This window comes from Pempheris klunzingeri, chromosome 8 (genome assembly GCF_042242105.1).
Source record: "Pempheris klunzingeri isolate RE-2024b chromosome 8, fPemKlu1.hap1, whole genome shotgun sequence".
Classification (NCBI taxonomy): Eukaryota; Metazoa; Chordata; class Actinopteri; order Acropomatiformes; family Pempheridae; genus Pempheris; species Pempheris klunzingeri.
The window spans coordinates 28,336,575-28,353,173 of record NC_092019.1 but is presented as its reverse complement, the minus strand read 5'-3'; the positions used below and the strand labels follow the sequence as shown (position 1 = coordinate 28,353,173).

At 42.4% G+C, this 16,599-nt stretch overlaps 2 non-coding genes across 2 annotated transcripts; both read right to left on the bottom strand.

The window, feature by feature from the left end:
- Positions 1-4,666: 4,666 nt before the first annotated feature.
- Positions 4,667-4,738, bottom strand: trnaa-ugc (transfer RNA alanine (anticodon UGC)). Its single transcript has one exon. It is a non-coding gene; the product is annotated as a tRNA-Ala (tRNA).
- Positions 4,739-5,982: 1,244 nt separating this feature from the next.
- trnaa-ugc (transfer RNA alanine (anticodon UGC)) lies at positions 5,983-6,054 on the bottom strand. Its single transcript has one exon. It is a non-coding gene; the product is annotated as a tRNA-Ala (tRNA).
- Between the last annotated feature and the right edge of the window lie 10,545 nt (positions 6,055-16,599).

The window sequence follows — 16,599 nt, the reverse complement described above, 5'->3', positions numbered from 1 at the left end:
TCATAAACAAAATGTAATCAGTTCTTTTCAGGGAGTTCATTCCACAGTGCAGGTAGAAGTTGGGTTCAGGTGTTTTGCATTTTTGAGGACACAGCGCCCCCTTGTGTCCTGTAGGAGTAACTATTTATCAATGTTCCTCCACTGGTTTTCTCTTTTTCACTGTTTTTTCTTTTCATTTATTATATCTTTCTATATCTTTACTTTTAATGAGTCATTCAATGATATGTGTTAGCACTGTTCATTTGGGATAAATAAAAACAATGTGAAGTGTGTGGACCTGCCTGTTGTGCTCTTTTATGTCCAGGGAGCCACATCTGGCCATTTTTGCAGCAAGCACATGAGCCAGAACCCGTCTGCCGAAAACCGTGAGTTTTTACCAAAAGCTGTTGCTTTGGCGGCGCGACGAATTTCGATGGAAAATGTTCCTTCGCCGTGAGCATTACAAGTGCAGTAACTCCACTCTGCAAGGTCCTATCTTCACCACATTTATACTGTTTGGTGACTGTCCGGCTCTTAAGACATGTGCATAGTGGCGGGACGAAGTGCATGTTTTATTCTCAGACGTCTCTCTCTCAGCAGGTTAGTTAGAGCCACTTCAAATTTGGTCCAAACATTCCCAAGACGTGGATGATGCTCACTTATGAAGCTTTTGAGGTTTCGTCAAACACGGTCACCGTGGCGACACCATGTTCACCATGAAACAGGAAATTGTTGTATATTCAGTGTACATTATCCAATCTGTTCCAAACTTGTCATGATTAATAAGAGTCCCGGCCTGAAGATATCTACATGCCAGTTAGCGACCACAGTCATTTTGCCACCTAGTGACAACAGGAAGTAAGACTTTTGTGCCAATCATCATTTGATTTGCATGACATTGCCCGACATGCAACAAAGGTGTGAGGGCCCTTCTGCTTGCAGCTTTAATTTCGGATGCATTTCCTCACATTTCAATAGGGTCCTCGCACCGCTTGGTCCACGGGCCCTAAATATACATAAGCAGCTTTGTCACATGGCTTGTTATTCTGCTGAAAGTAGCCATTAGAAGATATGTTGAATACAGCAATGAAGGATATGGTCAGCACACAGAGAAGGACACATGGCTGAAGTTATGATATAGACTACCGCATATGAACCCACTATATGTAATACTGTTGCAGGATTACAGTGTGGTGTAAAGACTAAAGATGTTGGAGATGCTAGGGATTGAACCCAGGACCCCAGAACCTCAGTGGTATTTCAACTGGCCAATGAGTGCCTTAGTACCTCTATGGATACTGATGATAGGATAGGGTAAGTTCTGTATATTATGATAGAAAATTGACAGTAATTATTCACTAAATTGTCAGTGTATTAGGTTCACCAAGCTAAAGAGATCAATTGTCTAACACAACAGTTTCTTCCTCTCTTCATGAGGGTCATGATGTTCAGTTGGTGTTGAAACTGTTTAGAGAGATGGTGATATGGTCACTGCCTCAGGGTAAACTGCTGCTCCTTCCAGTTTAAGCAGCCAGGGCCCAATCCCTGGAATATTTTACATTTTCATACCCCACTCATCCATCCGTCTATAGTGCTCATCCTTAAGGTTCATGGGGGAGCTGGAACCAATCCCAGTTGACATTGAGTGAGAGGCGAGTTTACACCCGGACGGACGACAGTCAGACAGACAAACAGAAAGACAGACAGTCAGACAGACAAACAGAGAACACACAATCATAATGCCTCAGTTGTATCTGTAATTAGGATTGGATAGGTGGATGTATGGCTGGACGGAAGGATGGACATACGGATTGGCAGACAACCCAAAGACATAATGACTCTCACAACGGCTGCCATTGTTCAGTACAAATGGAAAGGTTTGTGCAGAATTTGAATCATGAAAATGAATGCGTTCCTGAGATACCTCATTCAGTACAATTGGACAGACCAATAGATGAACAGATAAACAAAAGGATCAATTGAAATTATCAGCTTACCGTTTGAAACGTAGAAAGTATTTGGGAATCAGTGACTTTCATCAAAACCTGTTTGCTTCATGTTTGCTCCTTTCCCACTTGAGTTGTCTGGGCACACTCTGAGCAGAGACTTGCCTGCATCAAAGGCTTATCCAACATTCCGGAACATGACTTGTCAAAGGGATGACACATCAAAGGACCTTTAGTGAAAAGTCTCATCAGGCACCAAGGGCCCAATCTCTGGGTAGCGCTTATCCTTAAGGGTCGTGGGAGAGTTCCCAGTTGACATTGGGCGAGAGGTGGGGTAAAACCCTGGACTCCTCAACAGTCAATCACAGGGTCAATACATAGACACAGACAACCACTCACGCTCACACTCACCAGCTGAGAACACCAGGCGGCTGGAGAAGCTGGTTAATAAGGCTGGCTCAGAGCTGGATACAAGTCTGGATTCACTGGGGATGGTGGTGGAGGGACGCACACAGTGCAAGCTGCAGGACATCATGGACAATGTCAGCCGTTGCATTCCTAAGAATGGGATAGATGGAAGACAGACAGAGAAAAGAGAATCATAATGCCTCAGTCATCATCTGTAATGAGAATTAGAATCAACTTTATTGGCCAAGTTTGAACAGGCAAACAAGGAATTTGACTCTGTGAAACTTGACTCTATGTACAGTGAGGAGAAAAATAGAAATAAACTACAACAATAGGAAAAGAACAGGACAATATAAACAATATAGGACTCTTTAACAACAGTATGTACAATAGAGGTAGGTGTAGTGCAGAATTGCAGTGTAAAAATGTTGCAAATGTGCAGGGGTGTGGAACTATTGCACAGTGGATCCTGAGACTGAGGCTAGTGCGAGTTCATCAGGGTGACGGCCTGGGGGAAGGAACTGTCTCTGTGTCTGGTGGTTTGGGTGTACAGTGATGTGAAGCGCCTACCAGACGGGAGGAGTTTGAAGACTTTATGTGCGGAGTGTGAGGGGCCTGCAGAGATGTTACCTGGACAGGTACAAGTCCTGGATGGAGGGCAAATCGGCCCCAATTATCCTTTCTGCAGATGTAGTGTTGGTTTTTTCCAAAAGAAAACAGGCAACTTCTCTCATTTAAGGTGTTTTAATATTTGTAAGAATAAAACATAAGCATGTCCATGGACTCAGTCTGTTCTTGGAAAACCACAGTCAGCAAGCTGTTAGTCTGTAGCCAACAGATAGCAGAGTGAGCCCCGGGCTCTGTGTGAGGCATCAATTTGTACATTCAGATATTGTGGATAGAATTGGGATTTGTTTTGACTAGGTGGGGGAGACCATGGTTTAGACTTAGCCCTCCCTTGTTGGTGCACAGGCTGGTCCCAGCCTCTTGGCATCACGACCTCCAACCCAGTAAAGCCCAACCTGGAAAAAACACCCTCCCTACTCTAGTCTCATGCATGATCATCTTTCAGTGCAACCTGTCCCTATTGTGTCTATCTTGTCTAACTTCTACGATAGTGGCATTCAGAGAGAGCATCTCTTGTCCTTGGAGCTCCCTTATATGGAGTTGTTAGTGTGGTGCATGTAAGCTGTGTGCCCTCTTGCCAGACTTCTCTCATGCTCTCATGTGTCTAACCCTTCAGAACCTGGGGTCAGTGCTTGTATCCTGTCTTTAACATTATGAAGCTGGCCAACACTATAGCAATACATTTAAGCAATATGTGTCTGTCCTTGTAAATACAAAGCTGTGAATACGGTACAAAATAAGGCACTATGAATAATAACAACATGATCTCCACACATCATAAGGCACTTGGAAATAGTAACTCTATATTATACTATTATACTATACTATTCTACTATATTCTTCACTGTTGGAATAGTAACACTATATTTTCACAAATATATTCCCCACACAGACCTGATTGTCCTTTGCAGTCTGTGCCTGTCCTGTTTGGTGGCCGATCCAAACCAGACCGTAATGAGGACTGGATAGGTGGATGTATGGCTGGATGGAGGGACGGACATGCGGATTGGCAGACAACCCAAAGACATAATGACTCCCACCACCGCTGCCATTGTTCAGTCCAAATGGAAAGGTTTGTGCAGAATTTGAATCATGAAAATGAATGCGTTCCTGAGATACCTCATTCAGTACAATTGGACACACGGGTGGACAGACCAATAGATGAACAGATAAACAAAAGGATCAATTGAAATGATCAGCTTACCGTTTGAAACGTAGAAAGTATTTGGGAATCAGTGACTTTCATCAAAACCTGTTTGCTTCATGTTTGCTCCTTTCCCACTTGAGTTGTCTGGTCACACTCTGAGCAGAGACTTGCCTGCATCAAAGGCTTATCCAACATTCCGGAACATGACTTGTCAAAGTGATGACACATCAAAGGACCTTTTGTGAAAAGTCTCATCAGGCACCAAGGGCCCAATCTCTGGATAGCGCTTATCCTTAAGGGTCGCGGGAGAGCTCCCAGTTGACATTAGGCAAGAGGTGGGGTAAAACCCTGGACTCCTCAACAGTCAATCACAGGGTCAATACATAGACACAGACAACCACTCACGCTCATGGATGTATGGCTGGATGGCTGGATGGCTGGATGGAGGGACGGACATATGGATTGGCAGACAGATAAAGACAAATGGCTTACCATTTTGATTTAATGACACACGGCACAACTGTGGTGTAAGGGCTTTTTGTGCTAAACATTAACTTGTTGGAGATCCTGGGGATTGAACCCAGGACCTTGTACATGCAAAGCACACGCTCTACCACTGAACTACATTCCCTCTCTTGTTTTGAGTATTTCAACTGCTCAATGAGTGTCTTCCTACCTCTATGGCTAGTCATGATAGGGTAGGGTGAGTAGTTGTACACTAAGTTGTCAGCTTATTGCGTGCACCAAGCTAAAACTGATGGTGTAACACAACAGTCTCTTCCTCTCTTCATGAATGTTACACAGTTGAGTTTATATTCAAACTGCTTAGAGAGATGTTGTTATGGTGTTAACATCACTGCCTCTGGGCTTCCTCAAGCAGCCAATTTCACCAAACACCAACAGCCTGATCTCTGGAATATTTTACATTTACATATCCCACTCATCCATCCATCTATAGCACTTATCCTTAAGGGTCGTGGGAGAGCTCCCAGTTCACATTGGGCGAGAGGTGGGGTAAAACCCTGGACTCAACAGTCAATCACAGGGCCAATACATAGAGACAGACAACCACTCACGCTCACACTCACCAGGCGGCTGGTCAAGCTGGTTAATAAGGCTGGCTACAAATCTGGATTCACTGGGGATGGTGGTGGAAGGACGCACACAGTGCAAGCTGCAGGACATCATGGACAATGTCAGCCGTTGCATTCCTAAGAATGAGATAGATGGAAGACAGACAGAGAAAAGAGAATCATAATGCCTCAGCCATCATCTGTAATGAGAATCAGAATCAGCTTTATTGGCCAAGTTTGAACAGGCAAACAAGGAATTTGACTCGGTGAAACTTGACTCTCTATGTACAGTGAGGAGAAAAATAGAAATAAACTACAACAATAGGAAAAGAATATATATATAAACAATATAGAACTCTTTAACAACAGTATGTACAATAGAGGTAGGTGTACTGCAGAATTGCAGTGTAAAAAAGTTGCAAATGTGCAGGGGTGTGGAACTATTGCACAGTGGATCCTGAGACTGAGGTTAGTGCGAGTTCATCAGGGTGACGGCCTGCGGGAAGAAACTGTCTCTGTGTCTGGTGGTTTGGGTGTACAGTGATCTGTAGCGCCTACCAGACGGGAGGAGTTTGAAGAGTTTATGACATTTACATATCATATACATTCATATACACATATCATATTACATTCCCAAAAGTGGGATAGATGAATGGAGAACACAAAATCCTAACGCCTCAGTCATGATCTGTAATGAGGATTGGACAAGTGGATGTATGGCTGGATGGAGGGACGGACATATGGCTAACCACTTTGATTTAATGACACACGGCACCACTGTGGTGTAAGGGCTTTAACTTGTTGGAGATGCTGGGGATTGAACCCAGGACCTTGTACATGCAAAGCACACGCTCTACCACTGAGCTACATCCCCTCACTTGCTATGACCTTTTATGAGTATTTCAACTGCTCAATGAGTGTCTCACTACCTCTATGGCTACTCATGATAGGGTAGGGTGAGGACGTTGTCTATGAAAGATGTTGACAGTAGCTGTACACTAAGTTGTCAGCTTATTACATATGTTACACTTTTAACACATTCATTTTTATTCCTGCAGAAATGGTAACAAAAACATATCAGTCTTAACGTCTGTGTTGCTCCGTGTTACTCGTACTGTTGACGTCTCACTCTATTAGCGACTGGCATATCTCAGAACACACATTACAAGTTGATCAAGTCAAAAACATTCAAATTACAATCATGCCATCATGTAATAATCCATCCTGTAAACAACCTTTTCACCAAAAGTATTTATACTCAATGAACATCTTTTTAATCTACCCTTATTCTCCCATGAACTGTTTCACAGTTTTAACTTTAACTTGACTGTTTTTAACTCACCAGTCTTTATTATGGTCTCTGTCTAGCTCTATGTTGCTCAAAAATAACAAAATCTAATACTGAAATCGTGTCTTCCGCTCTTATTCTGAAAACCCAACCGGAAACTGTGTACTGCCGGCGGTCAAACTTTAATGCCCGCAGACTTTATTATTGTTAGCATTGTTAGCATCTGTGTCGTTTGCCTTCGCTCATTCATTCACACAAATAAAGCTTTAACTCCTTCCAACTCATTCGCTAGCCACAACTCTTATCCCTGTCTGTGATTCTATCTACGGTTGCTTGTTTCTCACTTTAGAAAACAGTTTTCTATCTCGTTTTTAACATTTTTAGCGCTGCGTCGCTGTACTCAGTTAGCACTCCTTACAACGACTCACTCGTCTCCATTCATTCAAATCACTATATGTCACAGTCACAGTCTAAGGCTTATACATGTTATATTATTTTCATATTTCCTTCTGGTTATGATTTTTGAGCATCTTACCTGCAGAAATGGTAACAAAAACATATCAGTCTTAAGGTCTGACGTCTCGCTCTATTAGAGACTGGCGTCCGCTATTGGTACCTGATGCACACAGCCCCACCTACTGGCCAGATACTGCAACTATGTACAATGTAACCAGACCTGCTAGAAACTGAATGAAATCACACCGAGGATAATAATACAGTCATTTTCAACATGTTTTAAAGTTCTTAGCCGTTTCTTATGAATTCAGATGAATCCAGATTTTAAATGGGGGGGGGGGGGTCAGACAGGCTCAGACAGGCTCTTGTTTGCCTGCAGCTGCTCACACCCAGCACTAAGTCTGCATGCAAGTTTAACTAAATTTAGACTGCATGAATTTTTCTGCTGTGTCGCACACAGACTGTGAGAGTTTCACATATTAACATACTATTCATACTACATGTGATGTCAAATTGAGTACGTAGTGGATTGTAACTGCATAGGAAGTGGATTTTGTATATACGAGAAAGGACTTACTCAATTGCACCAAAATGCACTGCTTCTCTTCAGACAGTGGGCTGCGAGGCAGACATTTCTAACACCACATCGTGGCTGGAGAGGCATGATTAGATAAATAATCCAACCACCGCCCACCAAAGTCAATTATTTTCTCAGATCTGGACACCCCCACCCTTGTGCTCCATGGGGGCATTGCTTGAGGTTAACGTTGCCGGTGCGTGCATAAAGTCAGATCTGGTCTGGATTAAGACACAAATGTAACCAAGGAGAGCCAAGATAGCGACATTAGGGCATGTGTAATTTGCTCTGTCTAGTCATTTGGAAGGTTTTGAGTACAGATAATGCATAAGCTTGACCATGGAGGGCTGCGTGTTTAGCTGCAGCATCCGCCCTAGCCTTGCCACGGAAGAAAGTGTCATGATCAGGAACCACACAGAAACCCACACAGTTAGTGCCAGAGCTATCTATAGGCTGAGCCATCAACAAAGAGAAAGAACAAGGTCAGGGTTAGTGAGAGGTTCATCAGCCATGCCATCAGGACGTGAGGAACGGAACCTCTACGGCAGCCACACAGTTATGTGGTTGGCCGTCAAACTCTGTTTGGAGGAGAGTGGCAGGATTAAGTTTGGAGCACCTCTGCACCCACGACATTAGGCTTGTCAAGCAGGACAGTGTGATATCTGAGCCAGAGAGCTGTAGAGAGATGGGAAGTTTTATGATCATTCAGGTTTTATGATCGTCATTCATTTCAAAGTGAATGCAAACCAGTCCTGGGAGTCTGGATGAACTGGAACGCTGAAAAATGCATTAGCAAGGTCAAGAACAGAGAACCATTTAGCCTCAGGAGGTACATTCTGTAAAATGATGTGTGGTGCAGCTAACCAAACAATGATTAGATTAGATTAGATTAGATTCAACTTTATTGTCATTACACCTGTACAGTACAAGGCAATGAAATGCAGTTTGGCATCTAACCAGAAGTGCAATTTGTAGAAAAAGTGCAGAATATATATAAGGTATGTACAGAATATACAGAATTACAGGTGCTATATACAGAGTAGTGCTATGAACATGTGTGCTAGTGACTACGGTAAAAATATAAATATAATATACGGATTAGACTAAGAGTGGAATGTACATATAATACAGGTGTATACAGATTGAGGTGATATACATATTACCTAGATTTAAATACTATATTTACAGAGGACAGTATGGTGATGTGTCGGGGCAGAGTTCAGTAGGGAGACAGCTCTGGGGAAAAAGCTGTTCCTCAGTCTGGTGGTCCTGGTTCGGAGGCTCCTGAAGCGCCTGCCGGAGGGTAAGAGGACAAACAGTTTATGGGCAGGGTGGGAGGAGTCCTTGAGGATGCTGCGAGCTCGACGCAGACAGCGTTTCCTCTGAACGTCCTCAATGGCTGGAAGAGGAGTCCTTGTGATACGTTGGGCAGTTTTCACCACCCGCTGTAGCATCTTACGGTCTGCGGCAGAGCAGTTCCCATACCAGACAGTGACACAGCTGGTCAGGATGCTCTCGATCGCACAGCGGTAGAAGTTCACCAGTACGCTTGAGGACAGGTGGTGTCTCTTCAGTGTCCTCAGGAAGAAGAGGCGTTGGTGAGCCTTCTTGACCAGGTTGGAGGTGTTAGTGGACCAGGAGAGGTTCTCAGAGATGTGAGTCCCCAGGAACTTGAAGCTGGAGACACGTTCCACAGCCATCCCGTTGATGTGAATGGGGTTGTGCGTGTTGTAAAGGAAACAAATTAGATTGAGACGTACAAAAAAAGATTTGTGTTGGAACAAACAGTCACCTATACATAACTAACTATTGCATTCAGTTGCATTCATCACTTAAATGTCGTAAACTCACAGATCTCATGGGCACTGGTGCTAATCCTTACATACTGTAATTTATATACTAGGTTTTTTAATGTTCTGGGCACTGTTTCAGACAGCAGATTTAACCAACTCTGAGCTTAACCCCAAACTCTGAGTTGATCAACCCTGAGATGGGAAACTCAGTTTTCAAGTTTTCAGTTCCAGAGCAGCTGATCAGAGTTTGTCAAATCAGCTCTGAGAGGGTTGAACTTGATGAGAGTGTGTTCGTGGTGAACATAAATCATCAGTTCTGATGCTACGATTCACCATGGCAACAGGTAAATAAAAGGCAGTGAGTGAAGAGAAATGGATTTGTTCACCTTGAATCTGATGGGGACAAAACACAGGGGCCAGCAACTTAAGATGAAAAATAGTTGAAGATTAAAAAAAATATAGCCCATACATCAAAGACATAGTGACATGATTGTGAGCTCACAATCTGATCCAGTTCCATCCAGATATACTGTGAAGCTCCTCGAATTACTGCACTTCGCTACGTACTTTTAAATGGGCTGAATCAATGAGGAAGTAAAACATTATGTCTGTTTTTTTAAAAGGGAGGAGACTGAGAGAAACTCAGGATTTGTTAAAGAAAACCTGCTAGTGAGCAGGTTAGGTTCACTAAGTCTGAGCTTAAGCCAGCTCTCTTTCTGGAACTGAAAACCCAGAGTTTCCCTCATCTCAGGGTTAAAATACTCTCTCCAATTTCTTTGTCTTTTCTGTTGCCTCTTGTGCAGGCACATACGTTGCAAAACAAACAAACCACTTGACCAAACCAGTGGTTCCACTAAAAAATACTGATGGTGTTGTCACAGCACAGGTAGTACTGGTAAAATGGTTTATTGAAAGTGATAGTTTGGACTATTTGAAGTGGGGTTGTGTGCAGAGCCGGCTCTCCCCAATGTGGCGCCCTAGGCGAGATTTTAGATGGCGCCCCCCTCCATCGCCGATTTACATGCACTTACAAAAGAAATCGAATAGCATTGCTTTTATCATTGTCTTTAATTTGTAAGGTAACATGTCACCAAATTTACATACTTAACAAATCACAAATTAATACAAAAATATCTGAAACACAATATAAATACCCTTACCACAAAATAAAAACCTGTAAATAAGTGAATAAAGAATAATAATAATAATGTGTACTTTAAGACTGACGTAAAGTTTAAAACAATTAACATGCTTTAGATAATATGAACTGTAACACAAGTTAAAAATCAGATCCATGAAGGGTTGAAAATGGAACAGCATTTTGACTGACTATTAAAAGCAAACCGTTAGCTTGCCAGAATGCCAGATGGAAATAAAACAAGCATAGATTAGGCCAATGTAGACACCTACTGAGTAGGTTTAATCTATACAGATGATCCCTAACAGTAAAGACCTCTCCATGCCGCTCAGCTACAGAAATATCAAACTGCTTATTTACTGATTAGCATACGATGTTGAGGCTGATCGCTCAGAAGCAAGTGAACAACTTGCTGTTACACTGTGATAACTGCTACACCTGCTGCTCACTGTGATAACTGCTACACCTGATGTTACACTGTGATAACCGCTACACCTGCTGCTCACTGTGATAACTGCTACACCTGCTGCTCACTGTGATAACTGCTACACCTGATGTTCACTGTGATAACTGCTACACCTGATGTTCCACTGTGATAACTGCTACACCTGATGCTAACTGTGATAACTGCTACACCTGATGTTCACTGTGATAACTGCTACACCTGATGTTCCACTGTGATTACTGCTACACCTGATGCTCACTGTGATAACTGCTACACCTGATGCTCACTGTGATAACTGCTACACCTGATGTTACACTGTGATAACTGCTACACCTGCTGCTCACTGTGATAACTGCTACACCTGATGTTCACTGTGATAACTGCTACACCTGATGTTCCACTGTGATAACTGCTACACCTGATGCTCACTGTGATAACTGCTACACCTGATGTTACACTGTGATAACTGCTACACCTGATGTTCACTGTGATAACTGCTACACCTGATGTTACACTGTGATAACTGTTACACCTGATGTTACGCTGTGATAACTGCTACACCTAGATCGTCAACATGTCTCCTAGACCCCATTCCTACTGGACTCCTTAAAGAGGTCCTGCCCCTAATTAACACGTCCTTACTGGATATGACAAATCAGTCTTTACTAACAGGCTATGTACCGCAGTCCTATAAAGTAGCAGTAATTAAACCTCTCCTGAAAAAGCCTACTCTTGATTCAGGTGTGTTAGCTAACTATAGACCTATATCCAACCTTCCCTTTCTCTCCAAGATCCTGGAGAAAGTTGTAGCTAATCAGCTGTGTAATTTTTTAAACTCTAATAGTCTATTTGAGGATTTTCAGTCAGGTTTTAGAGCGAACCACAGCACAGAGACAGCACTGGTGAAGGTTACAAACGACCTCCATATGGCATCAGACAGAGGACTCCTCTCTGTCCTGGTCTTGTTAGACCTGAGTGCTGCTTTTGACACCATTGACCATCACATCCTGTTACAGAGACTGGAACAGTTCATTGGTATAAAAGGAACTGCATTAAGCTGGTTTAAGTCCTATTTATTAGATCGATTTCAGTTTGTACATATTAATAATGAATCCTCTGTCCACACTAAGGTTAGACATGGAGTTCCACAAGGTTCAGTGCTTGGACCAATACTCTTTATCTTATGCTTCCTCTTGGTAATATTATCAGGAAGCACTCCATTCGTTTCCACTGTTATGCAGATGATACACAATTATACTTATCAATAAAGCCAGATGAACCCAATCAGTTGGCTAAACTTCAAATCTGCCTTAAGGACATAAAGTCCTGGATGAGCAGCAACTTTCTGCTGCTAAATTCAGATAAAACTGAAGTTATTTTGCTTGGCCCCAGACACCTCAGAGACAGCTTTTCTGTCACCTACACCTGATGTTCCACTGTGATAACTGCTACACCTGATGTTCCACTGTGATAACTGCTACACCTGATGTTCCACTGTGATAACTGTTACACCTGATGCTCGCTGTGATAACTGCTACACCTGATGCTCACTGTGATAACTGCTACACCTGATGTTCCACTGTGATAACTGCTACACCTGATGTTACACTGTGATAACTGTTACACCTGATGCTCGCTGTGATAACTGCTACACCTGATGCTCACTGTGATAACTGCTACACCTGATGTTCCACTGTGATAACTGCTACACCAGATGTTACACTGTGATAACTGCTACACCTGATGTTCCACTGTGATAACTGCTACACCTGATGCTACACCTGTGATAACTGCTACACCTGATGCTGCTTCATGTCATAACTGGATCTTTACTTTACCTCTTTCTTTCTCCCGTTTTTCCTCTTCTTCTTTTCTTTTTTTTCTTCCCTGTGCTCCGGACACTTTCGGTCGTTTTGACATGTTTACAAGGTTCTCTCTCACATCAATAAATTCGCCCCTCCCCCCACAGAGAGCATGCAGGTAACGATCAGCCAGAGGAGGAGGAGGAGGAGGAGGAGGGGGGGGGGCGCCCCCGTCACGACCGCTGCCAAATTGCTTTACATTTGAATCAATGTGAGCTTTTCCATCTTAAGAGTTGATAGTAATAACTAGTTTTAATATAATTATATTTAAGGTATTTTTTTCCCCCTTTTGTGGCGCCCCCTGGAGGCCACGGCGCCCTTAGCGTTTGCCTATATTGCCTATTGGAAGAGCCGGCCCTGAGCTTCAACATTAATCAGAAACAGGCACAACTCCTGGCTTAAAGACAGAATCAACTTCATCTATGTCAATGTTGTGTTGAGTTATATCAAACTACAGTCACGATACATTCTGCCTCACCAGAAACTGGTTTATCTGCTTTGCCAAGTTCTGCATCAGCAAACCCCATTAAATGATATTTTGCCACTGTACTTCATTGCAGTTGTGCTTTTGTGGCCACAGCAGCACCATCCAGAATGTGTTGATGTGGGGAGGTACATCTCACAGATGAGGAACTCTTATCACACAGTGATGAAGGAAGTGTACAATGGCAAGAGGCCCATTGTCCATTTCTTCCTGGGGAGGAAGCAGGGCTATGGACAACTGGTACACTTTAGAGAAATCAAAAGGTGCATCGTGGGTGGGGACGAACAGTTTGCCTCTCTGTGGGAAAATGGCAAAATATGGAAAGAGAATAAGGTGGACAAACTTCTTTGCAGGGTCACGGGCCAAGTGACTTGATACTGGCAGATACTTGTATCCCAGATCTGAAGGTTGAAGTCACCCCAGTGTTTCCAAGTGAGCTCAGAGGGCATGCCCAGGGTTCAAAAGTGTCATTCTTTATTGGTTTCACCATGAGAGGCCCTCTTGCACTTGACATTAACTAAACTATGAAAGCAGCCTGTTCCGGCACAGCTAATCATTCCAAACCCATCTGTTTTATTCATTCTTGCATACTTACATACAAAAAGCACTGTAGCTTACATGTCTTTTTTAAGGTTATGTTTTGAGCATTTTATGCATTTATTGGACATTGACAGTGAAGAGGCAGTCAGGAAATGGGGACGAGGGGGACAGCTGGACGAGTCATTTTTGAATAATGAAAATTTATCTTTTTTTTCTCTCTTGCATTTATTTTTTTCATTTATTTTTATTTTTGTGTTTATTCTGATATTTACAATGAAATATTTTTTTTTGCCTTTTGTCATTATGTGTTACATTGTTTTAAGGACTTTGTTCTCTTTTGGCGTTCCATGATAAACAGTGATGAACACTGTGTTTTGCAAAACATTTTTAAATAAAGATTAACTGTAACATTACCATGTAAGACATCATTTAACGTTTTCTGCACCATGTGCGCAAAGTAATTGTAATAAGCTCTTTCATGTTGTTTACATGCCATAGTTACTAATGTGATTCTAAACACAACATAAAGCTACACACAAGTTATTTGTCCATTTAAGGTTCTTCAAACACTAGAGGGCACTACAAGCTCAGAAATACTAAAATCATTTCATTATATGCTCCACACAGTCTGTGAGTGCCCAGAATAAAACTAAAAACAGATACAATATTTATGTTTGTCTTTTGTGCTGCAGTGTCCAAGACCAGTCAACAAGATCAGGATAGCTAGTTACATTTCAGAAAATGTATGTTAAAGTAAATCTTAATTCACTTTTAATGCCACTGGACGCTAAATCACATGAAATGAATCACTGCTTTCAAAGTGAACTTAATAGGATAAGTGAATTGTTATGTAACTTATTTAGATATATGGCACAAGACCATGATATGAGTATTATAGTTTGACATCTTGCATACCACAATAACAAAAGACAGATGGTTATAAGCGAACAAGAGGGTGGAGGAGGACGGTGCATTCCCTGTTGTAGGCAACAGACAGCCACATCGACACGCAATAGAAGAATTACCACCTCTGTAGATGATGGACTGTCTGACTTGTAGTGTCATCTGTGATTTGGATGGTTAACAGGGCCATTTCTCAAAAGCTCTTATAGGGGTGTTGCAGATGGTGTGTTATCATGTAGGTCATGATGATTAGTGAGGTGTGGAGCCCGTTACTGGATATGTATGTTGCTTTCTGGCCTGTCTGAGTGCAGGTTCTTGGCCTCAGAAGACAGGGAAAGTCTGTGTCAAGCTGATGTCAGTGCTGCAGATAGCGCAACAAGTGGCAAATGTCTGCAGCGCTGTCAGGCCTGCACACAGAGAACAGCACAGTAAGTGGAGCAAACTTAATCTGAACTTTACTTAAAAGTTAGAGTACAAGTGGAGGACTCGGTAGGCCCCTGTTATTTGACTGTGTTATATTGTAAACACTAGCAGTTACACCTGGGATATAATAAATCTTAAGGTAGTAACATTTCAGTACAATATCTCCAGTGTGAAAAATAAAGATGCAATAAATGACAAATAAACACCAACAACTGTGTTTATTTCCCTACAGGACACAAGGGGGCGTTGTGGTTCCTGTCTGGTTGTTGTCAGGGACGTCAGGACGCTAGTGATGGGAAGTCCGGCTCTTTTCGAAGATTTGGCTCTTTTGGCTCGGCTTCTCTTAGAAGAGCCGGCTCTTACGGCTCCCAAATGGCTCTTCGTCAATCAATCAATCAGTCAATCAATCAATCTTTATTTATACAGCACCAATTCATAATAGCGTTATCTCAAGACGCTTTACTTAAAGAGCAGGTCTAGACCAAACTCTTTAATTAAGAGAGAGAGACCCAACAATTCAGGAATTCAAAATTAAGCATTCAAGAATCCCCACATGAGCAGCATCAGATATCATATTGAGCAACAGTGGCAGGAAGAACTCCCCTTTAACGTGAAGAAACCTGGAACAGACCCAGGCTTTCTGTCAGGGTCCGTGTTGGGTGGAGGTTGGACAGAGAGAGAGACAGAGAGACACAAACAGCAACCAACATACTAACAGTGACTATAGCACTAACAATAGGAGTGTGACTAATAAATTAGCAATATGGTAATATTGAAAAACGTGACGAGTGGCCGACGATCCGCAGCAGTGATTCATGAAGCCAGAGAAACACAGCAGCAGGACCAGGATCCACAGGAACCTGAGAGATGAGAAAAGCACAGAAAGGCTCCGGGGAAGATAGCAAGTTAGTAACAGACATTAAGAGGACATGAAACATGATGATGGAGAGGAAGAGGAGGATAGAGAATAGAGAGGAGCCCAGTGCTATATATATATACAGTGGTGTGAAAAAGTATTTGCCCCCTTACAGATTTCTTCTGTTTTTGCTTTATTATCACACTTACATGTTTCAGATCATCAAACCAATTTTAATATCAGACATAGATGACCTGAGTAAACACAAAAAGCAGTTTATAAATGATGATTTCATTTATTAAGGGAAAAAAGCTATCCAAACCAACCTGGCCCTATGTGAAAAAGTAATTGCCCCCTCCTTGTTAAATCATGAATTAACTGTGATTAACCCCATTTTTGAAAGCTGAGTTCAATTCTGGCATAAAGCTAACACAGCATTTGGGAGAAAGAACATCATACCGACAGTCAGACATGGTGGTGGTAGTGTGATGGTCTGGGGCTGCTTTGCTGCTTCAGGACCTGGACAACTTGCCGTAATTGATGGAACCATGAATTCTGCTCTCTACCAGAAAATCCTGAAGGAGAATGTCCGGCCATCAGTTTGTGACCTTAAGCACAAGCGCACTTGGGTTATGCAGCAGGACAATGATCCGA